Source organism: Prionailurus viverrinus, chromosome D2 (assembly GCF_022837055.1).
Source record: "Prionailurus viverrinus isolate Anna chromosome D2, UM_Priviv_1.0, whole genome shotgun sequence".
Classification (NCBI taxonomy): domain Eukaryota; kingdom Metazoa; phylum Chordata; class Mammalia; order Carnivora; family Felidae; genus Prionailurus; species Prionailurus viverrinus.
The window spans coordinates 15,005,630-15,025,806 of NC_062571.1; positions in this window are offsets into that span (position 1 = coordinate 15,005,630).

Sequence of the window (20,177 nt, forward strand, 5' to 3'; positions counted from 1 at the left end):
CCGATGGCGACGGCTTTGCAAGCACGGGGAGGGGAAGACCATCTTGGCGTCACTTCTGCTGTGTCCTAGCAGTTACAGTGAGTCACCAGGCCACCCAGACTGGACAGGTAGGCCAAGAGATTCATCAGTTCATGGCAGGAATGGCAAAGAATTTGTGATAGTTTCTAATCTACCACCAGGAGAAGGCTCACTTTCTCCCCTTGGGAGCAGCCTTCTTTCCTCAGGATGCAGCCTCACCCTTTTGAGAAGAGGAGAGGGGTCACATCACATGTCAGGGGGGTTGCTGACCAGCCAGGACAGGCTCGACCACCGACCTTGGAGCCACCAGCGTGCTCGAGAGCAGACACCCTGGCCAGAGACTCTTCTGTGCTCCCTGGACCTGTAGGTCCTAAGCCAACCACTCTGTGAGCTGTTCAGCCCTCAAGGCTCTGGTCTGCTGTGACCCTTACTGGACTAGGTTGCCTGACTTCCTCATTGCTGAGCCCAGCTCAAAACTCCCCCAGGCCTCAGAGTGACTGATCTCCAGCCACAGGTGACTCCAGCCCCCTCCCTGGCAAGCTGGCCAGGAGAACAGAACCTTGGCTTCTGTCTGCCCATCCAAGGCCCAACCTGCTTGATTTGCTTGTGGCCTCTTATCTATTCATGGATCCCCTCTGCTCCACACCAGTGTCCCCTACCCACACTCCTCCACTATTTCCCATGCCTGCTGGGAACCCCAACTTCCAGCCCCCCATGTACACCTAACTCTCGTCTGTGGATTCCTCTCAGTCACAGCCTTCATCAGGCTGCTCCTTCTGTGATGCTTTTTACCATAACAGAGAAGAGCTTGAAGATGAAGGGAATTTCTTGTACAGGTGCTATAAAGAGAGTCCATTTTAAAACACCCCCCCCCCCAGAGTAGAGGATGATCCATTTTCTAGAGCCAGAGTCCTTACATCATGCAAGATTTGATTGCCATTGCTGATTTTTTAAAAAAAAAAAATTATTCAACTCTTTCTTCTGTGAGGATGAAGTTTAAAGGTGCATGGGGAGATTTTGAAAATTCTATTAAACTTAAAAGAGAAAACAAAAGAAAATTCAAAGTAGGATGAGTTCAAAGAGACCTTTAGAGTCAAGGGATAAGGAGGGAGTTTTCTTCTGCTTTTTTTCAGCAACTCAGAAATAAGCTGTGTAATTTAAATGAATTTGGCAGTGAATGGAAATATAATCCTTTAAGTACTTATTTAAAACATTTCTAATCACTGGAGGCAAGTTAGTTTTTGAACCCAGCCTTTGAATAGGGAGATGAGGTGTAGTAATCATAGTGAATGTGTATTCTTCCTGAGTCAGGATCACGAGTGTGAGTGTCAACTCACACTTGTGGCTGTGATGTAATCTATGTGCCCCCAAACTAGTTTATGAAATTTGATTAAACGTGTATTCAGTAAATGGGCAAAATCAGGACTCATTTCAGGGAGAACATGGAGCCTCTTCTGTTGAATCAAGTGCATGGGTTCTTTCTCCCCCTTCTTGGGGATTGTTTTATTGCTCAAATGTCTGCCCTACCTCTTTCCTTTTATTTATGTATTTTGGTGTTTCTCCTGGGACTCAAAGAGGACAGGTTGGTGAAGACCGAGGCCTGGACATTACTCTACGTGGTGCCTCTCTAGCCTCTCTCTGAAATTAAATTACAAGTGTAAGCCAGTCCTCTTGTACCCTGCACTCTTGAGCCACAAGAAGACACCAAATTATGCGTGTGTCTCATCCAGAGGTGGAGAGAATAAGGCATCACCATGGGTGTGGGTTTGCCACGAACGTGGGCCAACAAAAACAGGAACAGAATTCTGTCGTGTATTTGAAACATTTGCAAAAGAAGCTTATAGAAACAATGTCTCCCCCCCATCCCCCCAGCTATATCCCCTTGAGGCTAGCAATCGGGGTTTATATTCACTTTGGATCCCCAGATGAACAGGGCCTAAGTCACTGATTCCATTGGGTACAAGTGCGGTCTCCTGCAGGGGGCGCTGCTCAGAGGTGTTTTGGTCCCATGAGCCGCTGCTCCCAGCAGGAGGCCGATGCTCAGGCTGGCTCAGCGGGATGCCACGGGATCCTGGATTCATCAGAGATCATCACCCTGACCTCACCCACCTCGTATCAGCCATCTCATCTTGAGACATCTCCACACTCAATGCTTGGAAAATTCACTGGTCATATAAATGGGGGGTGCGGCAGCTTCTTAATTATAATTTCTCAAATGAATTAATTGGTTTTCAGGTTTTCGATATCAGTTTTTTGGGCTTAGTCGGTACGCGTCTACGTCTAGAAAGAAGAGTGGCAAAATGAACTTTCTAAGCCTGCAGGCTGAAGGCAGGGTTTGGCAAGATTGCCAAGGAATGGAGGGCCACCGTGTGGAGGGTCTGGGGAAAGGCCAGGCAGTCTTTCTTCTCCAGTGACAAGGCTCACCAACGACCCAGGCAGAAGGGCAGAGTACATTTTTCTCCATGCTTCTGCCTCCCGTTCACGCGTGTGTGTGTTTTCCTATCCACTGTGCAGATTCCCCAAAGGCTTCAGTCACTCCTGACGGACCTTGTTAAATCTTGCACAACGCTGAGTGCAAAACGTGGGCTTCCGTCCTCGCGGAAGGAGAGCTCTTTTTCACCGGAAGCTAAATTTTTTATTTCTAGCTGTACTGATTTGAGAAATAAAATGTTCATACGCCTGGTAAATACAGTTAACAACAAACAGGAGCTGCGGTCTGTTGACAGCCCCCACTTAGGGTGCACTTCCTGGGCGCACAGCTCAGAGTTAGGCACCAGAGGAGGGGAGGGAATGGGGTACTGATGGTAGGCTCCTTGGTGGGAACTGGCTAGTAAGGTGGTACCCACTGCCCAGCTCCGCAGCAGCCAGCCAGCCATCACACGGTCAAGTGTGATACTGGAAGCAACACCCTCAGGGCCTTTTTTTCCCCTCTCAATTTGGGGAACTCCATGTATGTATGTATTTTTCATTTAAAAAGTTGAGTAATATGTGATTATTATGAACACATTAGTAATAGGAAACATCTTCGGGCACCTGGGTGGCTCAGCCGATTGATTGAGCCTCCGACTTCAGCTCAGGTCATGATCTCGTGGTTCGTGGGTTTGAGCCCCGCGTCGGGCTCTGTGCTGACAGCTCAGAGTCTGGGGTCTGCATTGGATTCTGTGTCTCCCTCTCTCGGTCCCTCCCCTGCTTGTGCTCTGTCTGTCTCTCTCTCAAAATAAATACACACCAAAAAAACATTTTTTAAATAAAAAATAATAGGAAACATCTAAACAAGATGAACATGGTCACCTGTCTCTCATGAAGAAACTTCCAGGTTAGGACAGAGAGACCTGCTTGTTCTTTTTGACAGCTGTATGGCACTCCCCGGGGGATCCTTGTTGTAAGGCACTGTGGAATCTTCTATCCAGAGCTCTGTTCCCTTCCCTTCATCACTGATCATGCCCCGCCCACCGTGGGAAGATGTCAGGGTACAGACCCACATGTGTGGATGGGACTGTGTGGCTTTGCCTGCAGGTTATGGGTTCACAGAACCCCTGCTCAGGGGTCCCTGCTGCTTCTGGCTGAAGTGGCCAAAGTCTTGCCCACAGTGACAGCTGAATTCATGGTTGGGGACCCCTAATTTCCCCCTTATCCTTCCCATTTTCCTTTCTTTCATTTTCACCTGTTTTTGTTTTGGTTTCTTATTCCTGCTTCCCACCGGCCCCATGGATCCTTACCAAGTCCTGAGGCCTCGAAGGCCGTTGAAGGAGAGTCTTGTTTTTATCTCTACTGCCCTTTTAGGGGTCAGGTCTAGCCTCTGCCCAAAACTAATTTTGAAATCTTCCTAGGGTTGGGGTATGAGTAATTGAAACACAAAGGAGACAAAAGATTTTATGTTGATCTGTTTTCAGTAAATGCATATAAAACACTCAGAATTTAGACATTTGGACACAGAGGAGGGCATAGCTTGGGCAAGTACAACGATAAGCAATTTTCAGATGTTAATTATAATTAAGTTTCCTCTTTACTGAAACCTTTACAAGCAACTTCTGTGAGATGAGATCAAATTTTCAGTAGACTTTTCAGGCCAAGTTTTTTTTCATGTAAAAACATAATAGTTTTCAGCTTATGTTATAGCTCCAGGGAAATAGTTACCTTCAGCCAACAAGGTTAATGGACATCTCAAGATCTATTCATTTAATTCGAAGAAGATTTTAGCTGCTAATGCTGAGCTCTGTAGCCAATTATAACAAAGGGATATCGTTTATAGTGGAAGTTCAGGTTTCTTTCAGTGTGATTAAATCTCCACTGCCATGACCTCCCTCCTTACCCCAACTGTTGAACTCGTCTCGTAGCCTAGAGGCAAATGACAGTTGGAAGAAGTTGTTTGTCACATTGCATTATCTTTGATGTTGGAGGAAAAGGAAGGCTCCTCAGATGGTGCCACTGTGGACTTGACCTTGCTCAGTGCAGGTGTTCAGACCTACATCCAGAGAGCTGATTAGGCAGTGGAAGAAGCAGGCATGTCAGAGGCCACTAGGACCCTGCCCTTGCAGACTGAGGAAGTCACTTTCTCTGCACCCACCCTGACTGACTGGGGACGAGAAACAGGTTGTGATAATCTCTCATGAATATAACATTCACTCCTTCTTTGGCTCAGGGGAGCTTTCGGAGGCCACACACATGGGGGAAGATGCCAGAATATGGGGTCAGAATATTTGACGTGGAGTCCCAATTTGTCATTCACTGTCTGTGTGATTTGGGGGTGAAATATCTTTGAGTCTCATATTCCTCATTCTTGAAACTGATGAAAACGTGTGTTGTTTTGAAAGGATCAAGAGAGATGAGCAAAATGAAAGTACTTGCTGCATTTTAAAAACACTTTGCAAATGTCAGATTTGTATAATTATTGCTAATGAAAACCTCCTCTGCCAACCATTCAAAGGCTGCTGACAACCTAGTGATATTTTTGTTTTTAATCGGGGATCTTTCTGGCTGGAAGGCTGATTCCAAAGGGAAGCTAGTTTTCTCCCAGGAACAGGAGGTAGAAAATTAAGCTCATTGAATCTGTTGTGTCATGGGGAGTCAGATGCCATCCAGCTAGCACCTGTCTCATGAGGTACCCATCTCAAGGTTTCTTGTGGTGAATTTGATCTCAAGTATGTGTCTACCCATCAGGGTTAGGGATAAGGAGGCTTGACTTAAAAAAATTTTCTAGCTGTTCCTAGAATGTTTACTTGAAACATTCAGACACACACACACACACACACACACACACACACACACGCCCTAAATGTAAGAGAAATATACACATCAGGGAGAAACAAATGAGCAATCAGATTTGTGCCAAAAGGCAGGGGCTCAGGTGACTGATTTAACCATCTCTTTCTTATATCCATTCCCCCCCACCCCCAGGGGAGTTTTCTATTTCTCTCACACATTTTATTTTTGGTGGAAAGATACTGCATTGCCTCGGTGGGTGGCGGGCACGTTACCATTCTCGAACTTGGGGCTCTCGGTAGCCTATTATTTAGCAGAGGGAAGTTTTATTATGAGCGAAAGATGCAAAGCATGGAGAAAAACAAACACACGACCTAAATGGCAGCTTCTGGCAAGTTGTAGCTACACCTCTGTGTCTCATGACCCCCCAGAACTTAGGTATTTGTTTAAGGAAACTTGGGCTTCAGTGAGAAAGAAGGAGAATTCTTGGATGCACTAGAGGGGGTAAGACCTCTGGGCACCCTCTGTCCCTCTGGGCACCCTCTGTCCCCCCACAGCACCCGGCAAGGGATCACGGTGTGGGGAGAAGTCATAAGTAAGATGGCCAGAAGATTCCAGAGTGGAAACAGGCAGAGAGATGGAGAACTTGGACGTGAGATCTGAACATCTTGAATGCCACAGTCTACCATATTTACAATTTACGATGATGGTAATAAATGGGTGGTTCACATTTGCATGAACACGATTGAACTTAGTTCCAGTTCCTGTGTGTGATATTTGTGAAAAGGGTAATTTATTTGAAAGACTAAACCTATTTATTCTATCTCTGAAAATCCTAGTGAAGGCTTAAAATAAGAGGAAGATAGGAAGTATGATATCCCAAACTGCATAAACCGGCAATTGAAAATTGTCACCCAAATGGATAACTATACAAAAGGAATGATGAGTATTGAAAATATCAAAATAGCATCCATTGGCTCCTTCAACGCATATTTCCCAAGCCCCCATTATGTGTCAAGGTCCAGGTATTTAAAGATGCTTACGAACTAGTTGGGGAAGACAATTACGAGAGAATTCACAGGGTGTTCTGAGATGGGCAGGTCAGGGTTGGGAGACGAGGTGGGCTTGCAGGAGCAGTGGAAGCTTTCCAGAGGGGGAGGTTATCAATCCCATACTAAGGCAGATCTATTCAAGAGCCAGATTGTGACGGAGAAAGGAGCTCATGTCAGAAGGTAAGTCAACAACCATCCCCCTTCGGCAAGGAAGGCTTGCTAAGAAAGAGAAAGAACTGTGTGCTCAGTGAGTCAGCCAATTTACTTTCTGACTCAAGCTCCCTATCTTGTCCCAAAGCCATAACAGACTGTCCTAGACCAGCAGCTGCTCTGTGGGGCGTACTTTGAGCACCAGGCTAAAGGACAATTAAGAGTTATTCAGGGAGAAGGGAAGGAGGGATGTCTTGGCAGAATGCAACTCAGCAAGCGCCAAGCTCATTTTAAGGGAAGGAGGCATCAACAGAAAGAAATCTCATTCCCGCCTCCATTGCCAACTCACACCAACCTCCTGTGAAAATCTTCCCCAAGAAACATTGTGCAGAACTCTGAGAGAAAAGAAGGCTTCTTCCTTAGCCTCTGAGGCCAAAAGGCTCAGTTCCTTCCAGGGAAACGTTGAGATAAGGAAGCACAGGACACCTTGCATTGGAAGAGAAACTTGACAAACCGAGCCCAACAGCGACACCTATGGGCGGCTCCCGGGTTTTGCACTTGGGAAAACTAGGTTCCTCTTATGTGTCCTCTGTTGAAGGAACAGAGAGGCAAGAAAGGTTTAGCTACTTTACAAAGAAAGAGTAAGAAAAGAGGAGGATTGGAGTTGCCTTTGTCCACAGCCCTTATCTCTGACAGCTGCCGGGGGTGGGGGGTGGGGGAGGGATGGGGGTGAAGGAGGGGATTCCTGGAGGGGCTGCCCCACACCATCCTCACTGTGGCCGGAAATGCCCCCTGAGTGCTTTCTTTTGAATTACGCAGGTTCTCTCTAATAATCACCTTTTAAAATCCAAATCTCCCTGCAAAAGGATAAAGCTAAGCTTGACTTAGTTTTCAATCAAAAGACTGAATGCACTCACTTTTGAGCTGTTTTCCTTGAGGGATAAAGAGATTTGCTCAAGGTGGGTTCACAGGCTCACTGAGACAAAAAGGGAAAGTCAGGAAGAAAAAACAAAGCTAAAACAAACTTCACACACCCTGCATTGTGCCCAGAGCCAGTCCCAAGACTGTCGCCTGTGAACCCATCCTTATGAAGACTTAGCTATTTGCTTCTTTTTGCCTCTATAGAACCTGGGCATCCTTGGGATTCACAGAATACTTCTCCAGATTTCAGTAGGACTCACTTATGCCTTTTCCAAGAACATGTAGCTCTCAGTAATCTTTCTATTGTTTAGAGTTGTAAGAAACAGGACAAGTTACTTCCCTTTTCACTCCCCTGTTGGGATCATGCTCAGGAGGGAAAGGCTGGGCTCTGTGATGTTTTTGGGACATGTGAGTGGTGGAAAAAGCTTCCGCCTCCCTGGGCGATGGGCACTTCCCACTTAGGTTTGGCAAGCAGTGGATGGAATATCAACCATTTAAAAAAAAATGTCGGGGCGCCTGGGTGGCTCAGTCAGTTAAGCGGCCGACTTCTGCTCAGGTCATGATTTCGCGGTCTGTGAGTTCAAGCCCACGTCGGGCTCTGTGCTGACATCTCAGAGCCTGGAGCCTGTTTCAGATTCTGTGTCTCCCTCTCTCTGACCCTCCCCGGTTCATGCTCTGTCTCTCTCTGTCTCAAAAATAAATAAACGTTAAAAAAAATTAAAAAAAAAAAGTCAACTAGAGTAGAATGAACTGAGCTTTAAAGATAGCCCTGCTTCCCAGCCAGGAGGGTGCTTGGAAAATGCAGATACAGATACAGAAATGCCAGAATTCCACAAGGGAGTGAGACCTTCTTATCCCAGTGGGGTGAAGGAGGGCTCCTGGCAGATCAGGTGTTTGTACACATTAAGCTCTACCCAGGCGATAAAGAGACTTGCCTGGATGGTCCAACTAAGGAGCTGGATTTGTCCTCCAGGCCACAGAAATGAATGGCAGAGTTTTGTGGAAGAAGAAACACGTGGCATTCATTGGTCGTTGTCCTTGGGTCTCCTGCTGTGTGCTCAGCACTGGCTGAACAATCTAAATATAGGAGGTCAGAGCGTCCAAGACCCCTTCCTCTGCCTTCAGTCAGGCATGGTTCTGACAGTTAGTAGCTGCTGCATAGAGCTTGGCTTCGCTGAGTTGATCTTTCCCTAGAAATTTCTATGCATATGGAATATTTTACAGCTAAGGGTTTTCAATAATTTATCCTCCCTAAGTGCTAGGGGCTGTGGCAAATGCTTCATATACATTAACAAGTTAGGAAATGAAAGCTTTTGAAAATTTTCAATGTTGCCCAAGATAAATGAAGAAGTGATGGAGCTAGAATTCAGACGCCAGTCTTTCCTTCCGGAAACCCCTCTGCTTAATCACCCTGCTCTGCCTCCAAAAGGCATAATTTTGGACATGCTGCCTCCTCTGCCTTTGGCCTAGCTCTCCCCTACAGAGGCTTCTCCTGACCCTTTGAGGACCATTTCCCTTTCCTACCTGTAGATGAGGCTCTGTGCTCTCCTACGATTCTTGCACCTCTGACCCTCTTGTGGATCCGCAAAGAAAAGTAATGATTCTAGGGTCCCAGCAGACACCCAGCACGTCAGAACTTCTGGAGTTAGGGCTTCAGTATCTCTAACTGTAAATACTGTAGTCTGTAAACACACGAGGAATTATAAAATTCAACATAGGTTGATCACACAGCTATCTTCTTCCTCAACTTTCCCTCACTGGAGAACTTTTTTTTCCTTTAATTTAGAAATAATGGCTTTTCTGGGGGAAAAAATCTCTAGATGAGAATCACTTACAGATGATAAGTTGGAAGTTCTAATATTTTTCTTCTAATGGATACAAGTTATTATTAGGCCAATCTGCTATAATGGAAAAGGCTCCAGATAAGGAGATGGGAAGGGTTCTGAATCTCACCCCCTGCCCAGCTACCAACACACCTTTGGGCTCATGGCCAATTGCTTAAATCTTGTGAGGCTCCATTTTCTCAGCTGTATAATTTGAGGGATGTGTAGATGGTGTCTCAGGGTCTCTACCATTCTATTATCATAAACATCACAAATCAATAAGCATTTCAAAGCTCGGATAAGCGCATTTCTATTAGGTAAAGATTGTCCTATTTGCTCAATGGTAGCCATATTTCTTCTGAGAGTCTGTGGTATGCTAAAAGGGGGGAGTATTTTTTTCTCCACCTGGACACCTCAGTGTGTTTTTTAAAGCCGACAAGAAGAAAAAGGCACACATCGTGAGTAGCAAATGGATACCAGGCACTGTGTTAGGCACATAGCATTGTGTTCTCACTTCTAAGGAGAGGGGTGGAGAGGCCCATCTCTAATATAGTTGTTTACTGGGGGAGTAATTCCTGAGAGCATGCAACATTATTTATGTTATTCGAGGTGCTAGAGATACAACAGTAAATGAGAGACACAAAACCATGACATTTTATAAATACTGAGTGACTCCACAAATATTTATTGAATACCTCTCATATTCCAAACACTGCACTAGTTGTTGTAGATACCAGAGTGAACATATTTCTTTTTTTTTTTAATGTTTATTTATTTTTGAGAGAGAGACAGAGCACGAGTGGGGGAGGGGCAGAGAGAGAGGGAGACACAGAATCTGAAGTAGGCTCCAGGCTCTGAGCTGCCAGCACTGAGCCGACGACATGGGGCTCAAACTCACGAATCACGAGACCATGACCTGAGCCGAAGTCAGACACCCAACCAACTGAGCCACGCAGGCATCCCCAGAATGAACAAATTTTTGACCTCATCACTTGCTTAGCTCAGCCAAGTAAAACAATGAATGGGCACTGTTTATAACATAAAAGTGCTCTGGAAATATCAAAGGCATCTATACTAGAGGGACCTTTACCCTCACCTGGTAAAATGTGAGTTAACCAAGATGCTCAAATCTGAAGTGATAGCTTTGCTTATTTATGTACAGGATTCTGCTATTGACCTGACTACTCTTAAAACATAAATTTAGGTAAGTAATAATATCTATAGCGTCCCTATCGGTATATCCTCATTTTCTCCCTCTTCTTCTGTTATACATGAATTTCTTTTTTAGATATCAATACACTTTGTCTTTTTTTGGTGAGAGATCACTGATACACTCAAGCCTAATTCTTTGAGATATAGGATTCCAAATAACTTTGGGTCATCACTAGCAAAGTGTATTATGAGTTACCTGTAGGCAGGCAGGTCGAGAGAAGGCCATCATCCTACTTGATTCAGCTCAATTTGAAACTGTTGGAGAGTGATCGCACTTTATATTCTCCTCAATCTTTGCAAGAGTCTGGAAATGGACACAGTCCAGTCAGATGGTTGATACGCCTGGAAACTTTCCAAGCTCAGACAGGTCTAGATATAAGCAATTAATGTTAAAAAAAAAGAATGTCTTAGTCAGTTGTGAGAAAGCCATAGGTTCAGAGTGTTTCAGTAAATCACAGGAGTCTTAGTATCCTGACTTTCCCCAATCAACAAAAGAAAACAGTTAAAGGGGTTTGGTGTGGAAAATTCAAATAAGTACTGAAAACATAACATTAAGTTATATTTATTTCATTGCTTTTTTTTTTTTAAGTTTATTTATTTTGAGAGAGAGGGAGAGGCAGAGAGAGGGAGAGAAAGAATCCCAAGCAGGCTTTGCACTGTCAGCACAGAGCCCGATGCGGGGCTCTAACTCACCAGCAGTGAGATCATGACCCGAGTCGAAGTCAGACACTCAACCGACTGAGCCACCCAGGTGCCCCTAGCCTCAGAGTTGTTTAAAATAGTGAAGTTCAGTTTTGTTTTGTTTTTTTCTGGGGCACCTTAAAGATGTGAACCACTTGAAAGGAATGCATAAGGCCCTACACTCACAGGTGTTGGGAGTTAGAGAAGTTACTGCCACAGGAAAATTACTCAACAGGAGATACGAGAGGTCTGAAATGCTAATACGGTGAACTGCTAATACACAGGTACGATGAAGTGCTCATAGTGATAGTGTAATACAATTAGCCTTCCTAAAACATTCCTAAAACATAATATTATATATTATATAATATATAATATGATATATTATATAATATATCATATTATATATTATATAATATATCATATTATATATAGTATATATAGTATAGTATAATATATAATATTATATATAATATATAATATATAATATATAATAATATAATATATTATATATAATAATATATATAAATATATAATATAATATATAGTATATATAATATATATAAATATATAATATAATATATAGTATATATAATATATAATGTATATATTATATATAATGTATATATTATATGTATAATGTATATATTATATATATAATGTATATATTATATGTATAATGTATATATTATATATAATATAAAACATTTTAAAAATGTAAATAACTCTGAGACTTAATGTTTTTTGTGAAGGCAGAAGAGTCACCCACTTGATTTTTATCCACCTTATGAATATTGATTTGTTGAATGTGAATTAAAAATCAATGGAGTCATGTTTTCTGGTTTGAAAAGTTAATTACACATGTAAAATCTGTGCTAAATCATTGAGCGGACTTTACTCTAGCACGTGCTTTTAGCAAGTGAATTGATCTTCATTTTAAGTGGCATGGCCTGAGCTTGAAAAGTTTCTTTGGGGTAAGGGAATTAATTAGTCCAGACTGATAAATGAAATTGTTTAGGTCTGTCTCACTCTGGTGGATTTCGCTTCTGAGACACTGAAACTTGGGTTGGACCATGGCCATTTACTACATTTGTTTTTTGCTTTCAAAAGCCCAGTGATTCCCAAATGAGTGGATCTTGGCAACTAGTAAATGCCTTATCTATCTGGGGAAAATGCTGATAGCAAATTTCAGGCAATTTAAAATGATCTAATAAAAGGTTTTTCAGATGATCTGGCAAGGTGGTGCTCAGCATTGACAAACAAGGGCTTTCTTATTCCACCAGGAGCCGGTGGGAACCTGGCCAACAAGAGATGCTCACTGGTGCCTGTTGGGTGAGCACAGATTGTCAGGAATCTGTATTTGGGCTCTGACAGTCTTTTGCTAACAGTGAAAGAATGTAGTATAATTTGGTAATTAAAGAAAGGAAATACGTGAAATGAGACAAGAAAATACCGTGTTATCTTGGTTCTCAGCTAAAATTTGGGTTTTGATATTCTGTCAAACATGAGAACATTCCTGCTCCCAAATATTACTGGACAATGAAATTCCATGGATGGCCTTGGTAACAAAAGATCTGACACTCATGTCATTGCATTTGGAAGACAAGAAAGAGGGGGAGGCTGAACAAGTACTCAAAGAAATAATGGCTGCAAACTTCCCAAATTTTGCAATAGATGTGAGCCTCTGGATGCAAGAAGCCGAGCAGACACCAACAGGATAAACCCAGAGAAATGTGAGTCCAGACACATCATAAGGAAACTTCGAGAACAAAGATACAACATCTTGAAAGTGGTCAGAGAAAAAGCACACCTTCTCTAAAGAAGAAAACAACTCAAAAAGCCAATTTATCACCAAATACCTGGAGGGCAGGAGGAAGTGATCCATCCAGTCTTTGGCAAGTTCCAGAATCCTATATCCAGTGAAAACATCCTTTAGTAAGGAAGGGAAAATCAAGACATCCTCAAATGAAAGAATACTCAGAGAATGTGCCCAGTTGACCTCCCCTAGGAGAGGAGATTCCCTAAGTAGAAAGGAAATGATGAAAGAAGGAAAGAAGGAGGCCAGCCAGTCATGGCATTTTAACCAATAACCAGACAAGCACAACACAAAATACTGTGCCCCACATCAGGCACATCAAGAAGGAAGAAAGAACATGGTAAGCCAAAATATAGATAAGTACAGTACACCTTCCTTCTCCTCTTTAGTTTTCCAGATTATGTTCGATGGTGTAAGGAAAAATTATAACACTATCTGATGTGGTTCTAAATGTATATAGGGGCAATGTTTATAGCAATTATATCTAGGGGCACATAAGGAGATATAAAAGGTGGTGAGATTTCTATACCATGCTGAAATTGGTAAAATGACCATGCCAGTAGACTGTGATATATTATACCTGGAGGAAAAACTTAAAAAGTTATGCAAAGAGATATACTCAAAACACCATAAATATATAAAAAAAAAATGGAGTTATAAAAAATATTTGATTAATACTCAAGAAGGCAGGAAAAAGAAAACTGGGGATACAAAAAACAGAGTACCGGGGTGCCTGGGTGGTTCAGTTGGTTAAACGTTCTACTCTTGATTTTGGCTCAGGTCATGATCTCAGGGTTCATGAGTTCAAGTCCTGCATTGGACTCTTTGCTGGCGGTGTGGAGCCTGCTTGGGATTCTCTTTATCTCTCCCTCTCTCTGCGCCTCTCCCACTCATGCTATCTCTTTCTCCCAAAATAAATAAACTTAAAAAAAAAATAACAGCATACAAAGATAATTATTATCAAAAAATAGACAATAACAAGTGTTGGTGAGCGTGAGGAAAAAAACTGGAACACTTTTGCTTTGCTGGTGGGAATGTAAAATGGTGCAGCCACTGTGCCAATGGTATGGCAGTTCCTCAGAAAATTAAACATAGAACTCTCTTACTTCTTGGTACATACCCCAAATTATTGAAATCAGGGGCTTGAGCAGATACTCATACACCCAAGCATTATTCACAGCAGCCAAGAGGAGGAAGCAACCCAAGTGTCCATTGATGGATGGCTGAACGGATAAACAACACGGGATCCACACAAACAATGGGATATTAGCCCTAAGAAAGAAGGGAATTCTGACACAGGCTACAACATCAATGAGCCTTGAGGACATTACATGAAATGAAATAAGTCAACCACGAAAAGAAAAATACTGTATGATTCCACTTATAGGAGCTATCTAGAGTAATCGAGTTCATACAGATAGAGAGTAGAATAATGGTTTCCAGGGGCTAGAAGGAGAGGAGAAAGGGGGAGTTAGTCTTTAATGGATACAGAGTTTCAGTTGGGAAAGATGAAGAATTTCTGGAGATGGATGGGGATGATGGTTGCTTGGTAATCACACTTTGCAGTGTGATGGAGATAGCCCCAGAGCTCATTTTTTCCCATTATGATTGCTTCTGGAAGAGTCTTCTGTATCCTAAGTGTCTTCAGCCACTGGGGACTCTCTGAAGCTTTGATAAAGGGAATACTTTGCATACTAATTTGCTCAAGAGGGAAATTTTTGCTGGAAGCTAACAAGTCAGGACTGAAGTTTCAGGGATACAGGTTTGGTGTGGTTTTGTTTTCAATGGTGGCAAATTTCACATAACATAACATTTACCATCTTAACCATTCCGAAGCGTAGAATTTTGTGGTCTAAGTATACTGACAGCACTGTGCAATGATCGCCGTCATCCATTTTCAAAACTCATCACCCCAAACAGAAACTCTATACTCATTAAAAACTAACCCCCACTCCCTCGCTCCCCCCAGCCCCTGCAGTCACCATTCTACTTTCTGTCTCTATGAGTTTGACTGTTCTAGGGACCTCATATAAGTAGAATTGTACAATCTTTGTCCTTCTGTGATGGGCTTATTTCCCTTAGCATCATGTCCTCCATGTTAATCCATGGTGTGGAATATATCAGAATTTCATTCCTTTTCAAAGCAAAATAATATTCCATCGTATGGATACACACATTTTGCTTATCCATTCACCTGTCAGCGCGTATTCGGGTTGCTTCTACCCATTGGCTATTGTGAATTACGTTGCTATGAACATGAGTGTACAAATACCTCTTTCAGCCCCTGCTTTCATTCTTTTTCAATTCTTTTGGGCATCTGCCCAGAAGTGGGATTAACTGATGGATCATATCACAATTCCATTTGTAATTTTTGAGGCACCACCATACTGTTTTCCATAACGGTTGCATCACATGCCCACTAGCAGTGCACAAGTGTGTCAATTTCTCCACATCAGTGCTCTTCTCATCAATGTTTATTATCTTTTTTGGTGGTGGTAGCTTTTTGTTGTTTTGTTTGTTTTTTAAAGTTTATTTATTTATTTGGGGGGGAGGGGAGCACACACGTGTGTGCGCATGTGAGGGGAGGGACAGAGAAAGAGAGAGAGAGAGAGAGTCCCAAGCAGGGGATGTGGGGCTCAAACTCACATGAGATCATGACCCGAGCTGAAATCTGGCTCTTAACCGACTGAGCCACCCAGGTGCCGTGTATTCTATACTATAAGTAGTAATCCTAATGGGTATGAGATGTCAGCATCACAGATTGTACTATCAAATTTTGTATTGGGATTTTATGTATCACTTTTGTTTAAATATCCTATATTGTGATTATGATAGTAAAAGCTTAAAAGTCCAAATATTCTTTATGAAGTCAAAAGTATCCTGGAATGGCTATCACATAAATAATAGGATCTCGGGGCGCCTGGGTGGCTCAGTCGGTTAAGCGTCCGACTTCAGCTCAGGTCACGATCTCGCGGTCCGTGAGTTCGAGCCCTGCGTCAGGCTCTGGGCTGATGGCTCAGAGCCTGGCCTGCTTCCGATTCTGTGTCTCCCTCTCTCTCTGCCCCTCCCCCATTCATGCTCTGTCTCTCTCTGTCCCCAAAATAAATAAACGTTAAAAAAAATTAAAAAAAAAAAAGAATAGGATCTCATAATCCATGCAAATTTGAATTATTCCATCACTGTCTGCATTGGGCCACATTTGAGTAGAAATTTCTCTTAAATAACCTTACTTTTGAAAATTTCCTTAGAAATACAATAATCTGGGGCGCCTGGGTGGCGCAGTCGGTTAAGTGTCCGACTTCAGCCAGGTCACAATCTCGCGGTCCGTGAGTTCGAGCCCCGCGTCAGGCTCTGGGCTGATGGCTCAGAGCCTGGAGCCTGTTTCCGATTCTGTGTCTCCCTCTCTCTCTGCCCCTCCCCCGTTCATGCTCTGTCTCTCTCCCAAAAATAAATTAAAAAACATTGAAAAAAAAAAAACTTTTAGAAATACAATAATCTATTTTTGTAACAAGTTCCAATTTTTAACAAGTATTTCCACCGGGAAAATTTGCAAAATGGCCATGTTAAATTTCAGCTCATTTAAAAATTATGCTCATCTAAAAATAAGATTATTAGTAATACCAGTATAAATTTATTTAATATTACCTATTTTTTCAAAGCACCCTCACAAATATTATCAGAGTAAACCTCACAGCATCTTGTGAGTAAATTAGTGAAAGAATCATAATTTCCTTTTGTGATAAGGAATTCAAGACACTAGAATGGAAAGAGATTCATACAGATGGCCCTGCTAGTCAAGGTCAAAGCCTAAATTAGACCTAGAACTTACTTCTGTAATTATTTCATTCTTGGTTTTGTAATTTGTGAAATACAGTAAAAGTGGTATATATGTCCAGTGGACTCAGCATAATGAGAAAATTTATATGAAGTTTTTAGAATGTGCATATTACTTGTGCTGTGTGCCTCACAAACAACGACTTAATAAATATAATTACAGTAATAATAATTATTATTACTTCAGCCTTATTTATACTACATGTATAATGCTGTCACATGTATAATGCACACACACACACACACACACACAATATTTCAACACTAGTAATTCTCTATACTAGTGTTGAAAAACATTTGACAAAAACCTCTAGAAGAAATGTATTTTACTTTATGATGCAATACACAATATATTTATATACCCCCGAAACATCTACATGAGAAAATACTAACTTTACTACGTGAAATCACTCTGATACATTCTAGTCTATTCCATTCTTTTAAGGGCCAATGTAGACCCATGATGTAGGGGTTGCTGGAAAGCATTCTATACAGTGTCACACCATATGTTTTGGATTGGTAGTCTTCTAAAAAATATCAGGTGTTATAGAGTGCTCCCTCCCAAAGGTCCCAACTCAGTACCTTTTTTGGTTCTTCTTGAAATCGTTTCCAATGTCTCAAGTTCCGACTGAGTCCGGCGCCTTTTCCTGGGATGGTTTACCAATGGTGATTTCAAATGGTAAAGAACAGAGCAGAAAAACTCCAGAGGCCCCTTCCAGATGTGATGCCATGTAAGTTCCCACTTTTTCACAGTGAAGGAAAGCAGGAGGCTAAGTTTAGATTCAGACAAGGAAGGCTGGCTGGCATGCTTCATGGTCTCGATTGAAATTTAGCCTGTGTCTGGGTTGCTGTATTGGGAAAATGAAATGCTACTTGGAATACATTCCATCTAAAAACCGTTAAAGCAAGGGGCGCCTGGGTGGCTCAGTTGGTTAAGTGTCTGACCCTTGATATCAGCTCAGGTCATGATCTCATGGTTTGTGGGTTTGAGCCCCACAGTGAGCCCTACTCGGACTCCATGCTGGCAGTGTGGAGACTGTTTGGGATTCTCCCTCTCTCACTCTCTCTCTCTGCCCCTCCCCTGATCTCTCTCTCTCTCTCTCTCTCTCTCAAAATAAATAAACCTAAAAAACTTTTTTAAAAGTTATTAAATCAAGAGAACCTGAAAGAGCTCCTCCCTCAGTGATAAGTATTTTTTGGTTTTCTTTTTCTTACTTAGCCCCTACTTAACCTCCTAATGTTAGGATAGTACTTGTACTTTGAGAAGTAACTGAAGGACCAAGATGTCTATTTCAGATATAGGAAAGCTGATGTCTGAGAATCTGCAAGTCTCCAGTGGGGCAGGAAGTAAAACTCTTTGAATTTGCACACAATTGGATGAATTTTGCCGTATGTCCTATGCTAAGGCAACATGGTACTACCTGATATCACCAAAAATAGATATTTTAATTAAAAAAAATTTTTTTAAGTTTATTTATTTTGAGATAGAGTGAGCAGGGGAGGGGCAGAGAGAGAGAGAGAGTGAGAGAGAGAGAGAGAGAGAGAGAGAGAGAGAGAAAATCCTAAGCAGGCACTGCACCGTCATCAGAGAGTCCAATGTGGGGCTCAAACTCACGAACTGTGAGATCATGACCTGAGCCAAAACCAAGAGTCAGACGCTTAACTGACTGAGCCACCCAGGTAACCCCATCAAAAATAGATTTTTAGACCTTTTGGAATACTGACAATGTTGGTTTTGATGGGATTGTCTGAGAACCTAAAATAAACCCAAGTCCCGTTCTCTAACACCTGTGCCCCTCCCCTATATTTGCTCCTTTCATCTTGTGAGAAGAGAAGACATATTTCGTAAGAAAATAAATACTAAGCAACCACTAAGATAATTTCATACACCTAGATAAAATTGGGGCCCAAATGGTTGTATGCTATATAGAATTTAAAAATGTTTTAAAACTACTACTTCTAACCTGATGTCGTCCAACAGGACAAGGCTATGTGGTGATTTTATCTTCCAAAAACCATCTGGCATTTGTCCAAACTGTTTGTGTTCACAAGCAGAGCCTAACACTGAAAATTATGGCCAATTCTTTCTAGGAGATAGCTGTGATGCCAGTGGGCTTTTGAAGGAGAAAACATGATGCCTGATCTTAAGTGTCTGTGTTCAGAGAAGCAGTTAGGAGTGATAGGGAAAAGAGGGAGTTTTGTTTCGTTAGTGAAAATATAAATGGAATCCATACTTGCATGGATTCTCCCAAGTATAGATTGTGTGTGTGTGTGTGTGTGTGTGTGTGTGTGGCATTTACTGCCACCTAACTAGTATTGAAGGTTCAAAGCATGCTCCCTGAAGTCCACTTAAGTCTTTCCAGGACAAAATTTACCTGTGTGGGTTCACAAACAGTTTGCACGGGAATCACCAGGGGATGTGGTATTTAGTTAAAAATGCAGATTCCCCATCGTAGCTGTAATCTTACTGAATTAGACTCTTGTGGGTAAAGTTACTGAATTTGCTTTTTTCCTCAAGGTCCTAAATAATTCTTATGAACCTTGAACTGGGAAAAATCCTGCTCTGGACACAATGACAATAGTTTGGCCATCTGCCATCAGACACTGCTCTCATGAAGGTACCATAAGCTCATTTTCCACTACCTGGAGACACAACTCCCGGGTGTCTCACAACATGTAACACATACAGACACATTTGTACTTTTCCTAAAAATATATAACAGTTAAGGTGATAATATAAAAATGAGTTATTTTCTGAGATGGATACACTCAAGAGTTTTTACAACTTGTGATCCAGAAAGTCTAAGTTTTTCAGACTGAACCTTAACTTTTTTGAATTTATGTGCTTAAAGAGACTTTCAAAAATATTTTAAACTGTTGGAGCTCAGTTGGTTGAGTGTTGGACTCTGGATTTTGACTTAGATCATGATCTCATGGTTGTGGAGCCTGCTAAAGATTCTCTCTTTCCCTTTATAAAAAGAAGGAGGAAGAGGAGGAGAAGGAGGAGGAGGAGGAGGAGGGGAAAGAAAGAAAGAAAGAAAGAAAGAAAGAAAGAAAGAAAGAAAGAAAAAGAATCTTTCTTTCCCTTTCCCTCTGTCCCTCCCCTTTTCATGTGCATGCTGGCATGTTCTCTCTCTCACTCTCTCTCTCAAAAAATAAATAAATAAACAAGATCATTGTTATCTAGTACTGCTGTGATTTCTCCCCGTTGTGTAAACATACATAAAGGCGTGTACAGCAGAGAAAGCTTTGTACATGGTGGTATTCAAAAGTTATTAGTGCCTTCATTGCTGGTGACCAAGAAATACAGAGCAGTGGCTGCTTGTATGAGCAAAATATTGTTGGTGCATAGTGTACTGAATGATTTTAGAGCAATAAGAAACTCTGTTCCACTTTTTCTATTGCATTAATAAGGAAGGCATATTAATAAATTATTTTGTGAGAAGCAGACAAAACAAAAAAGTCTGT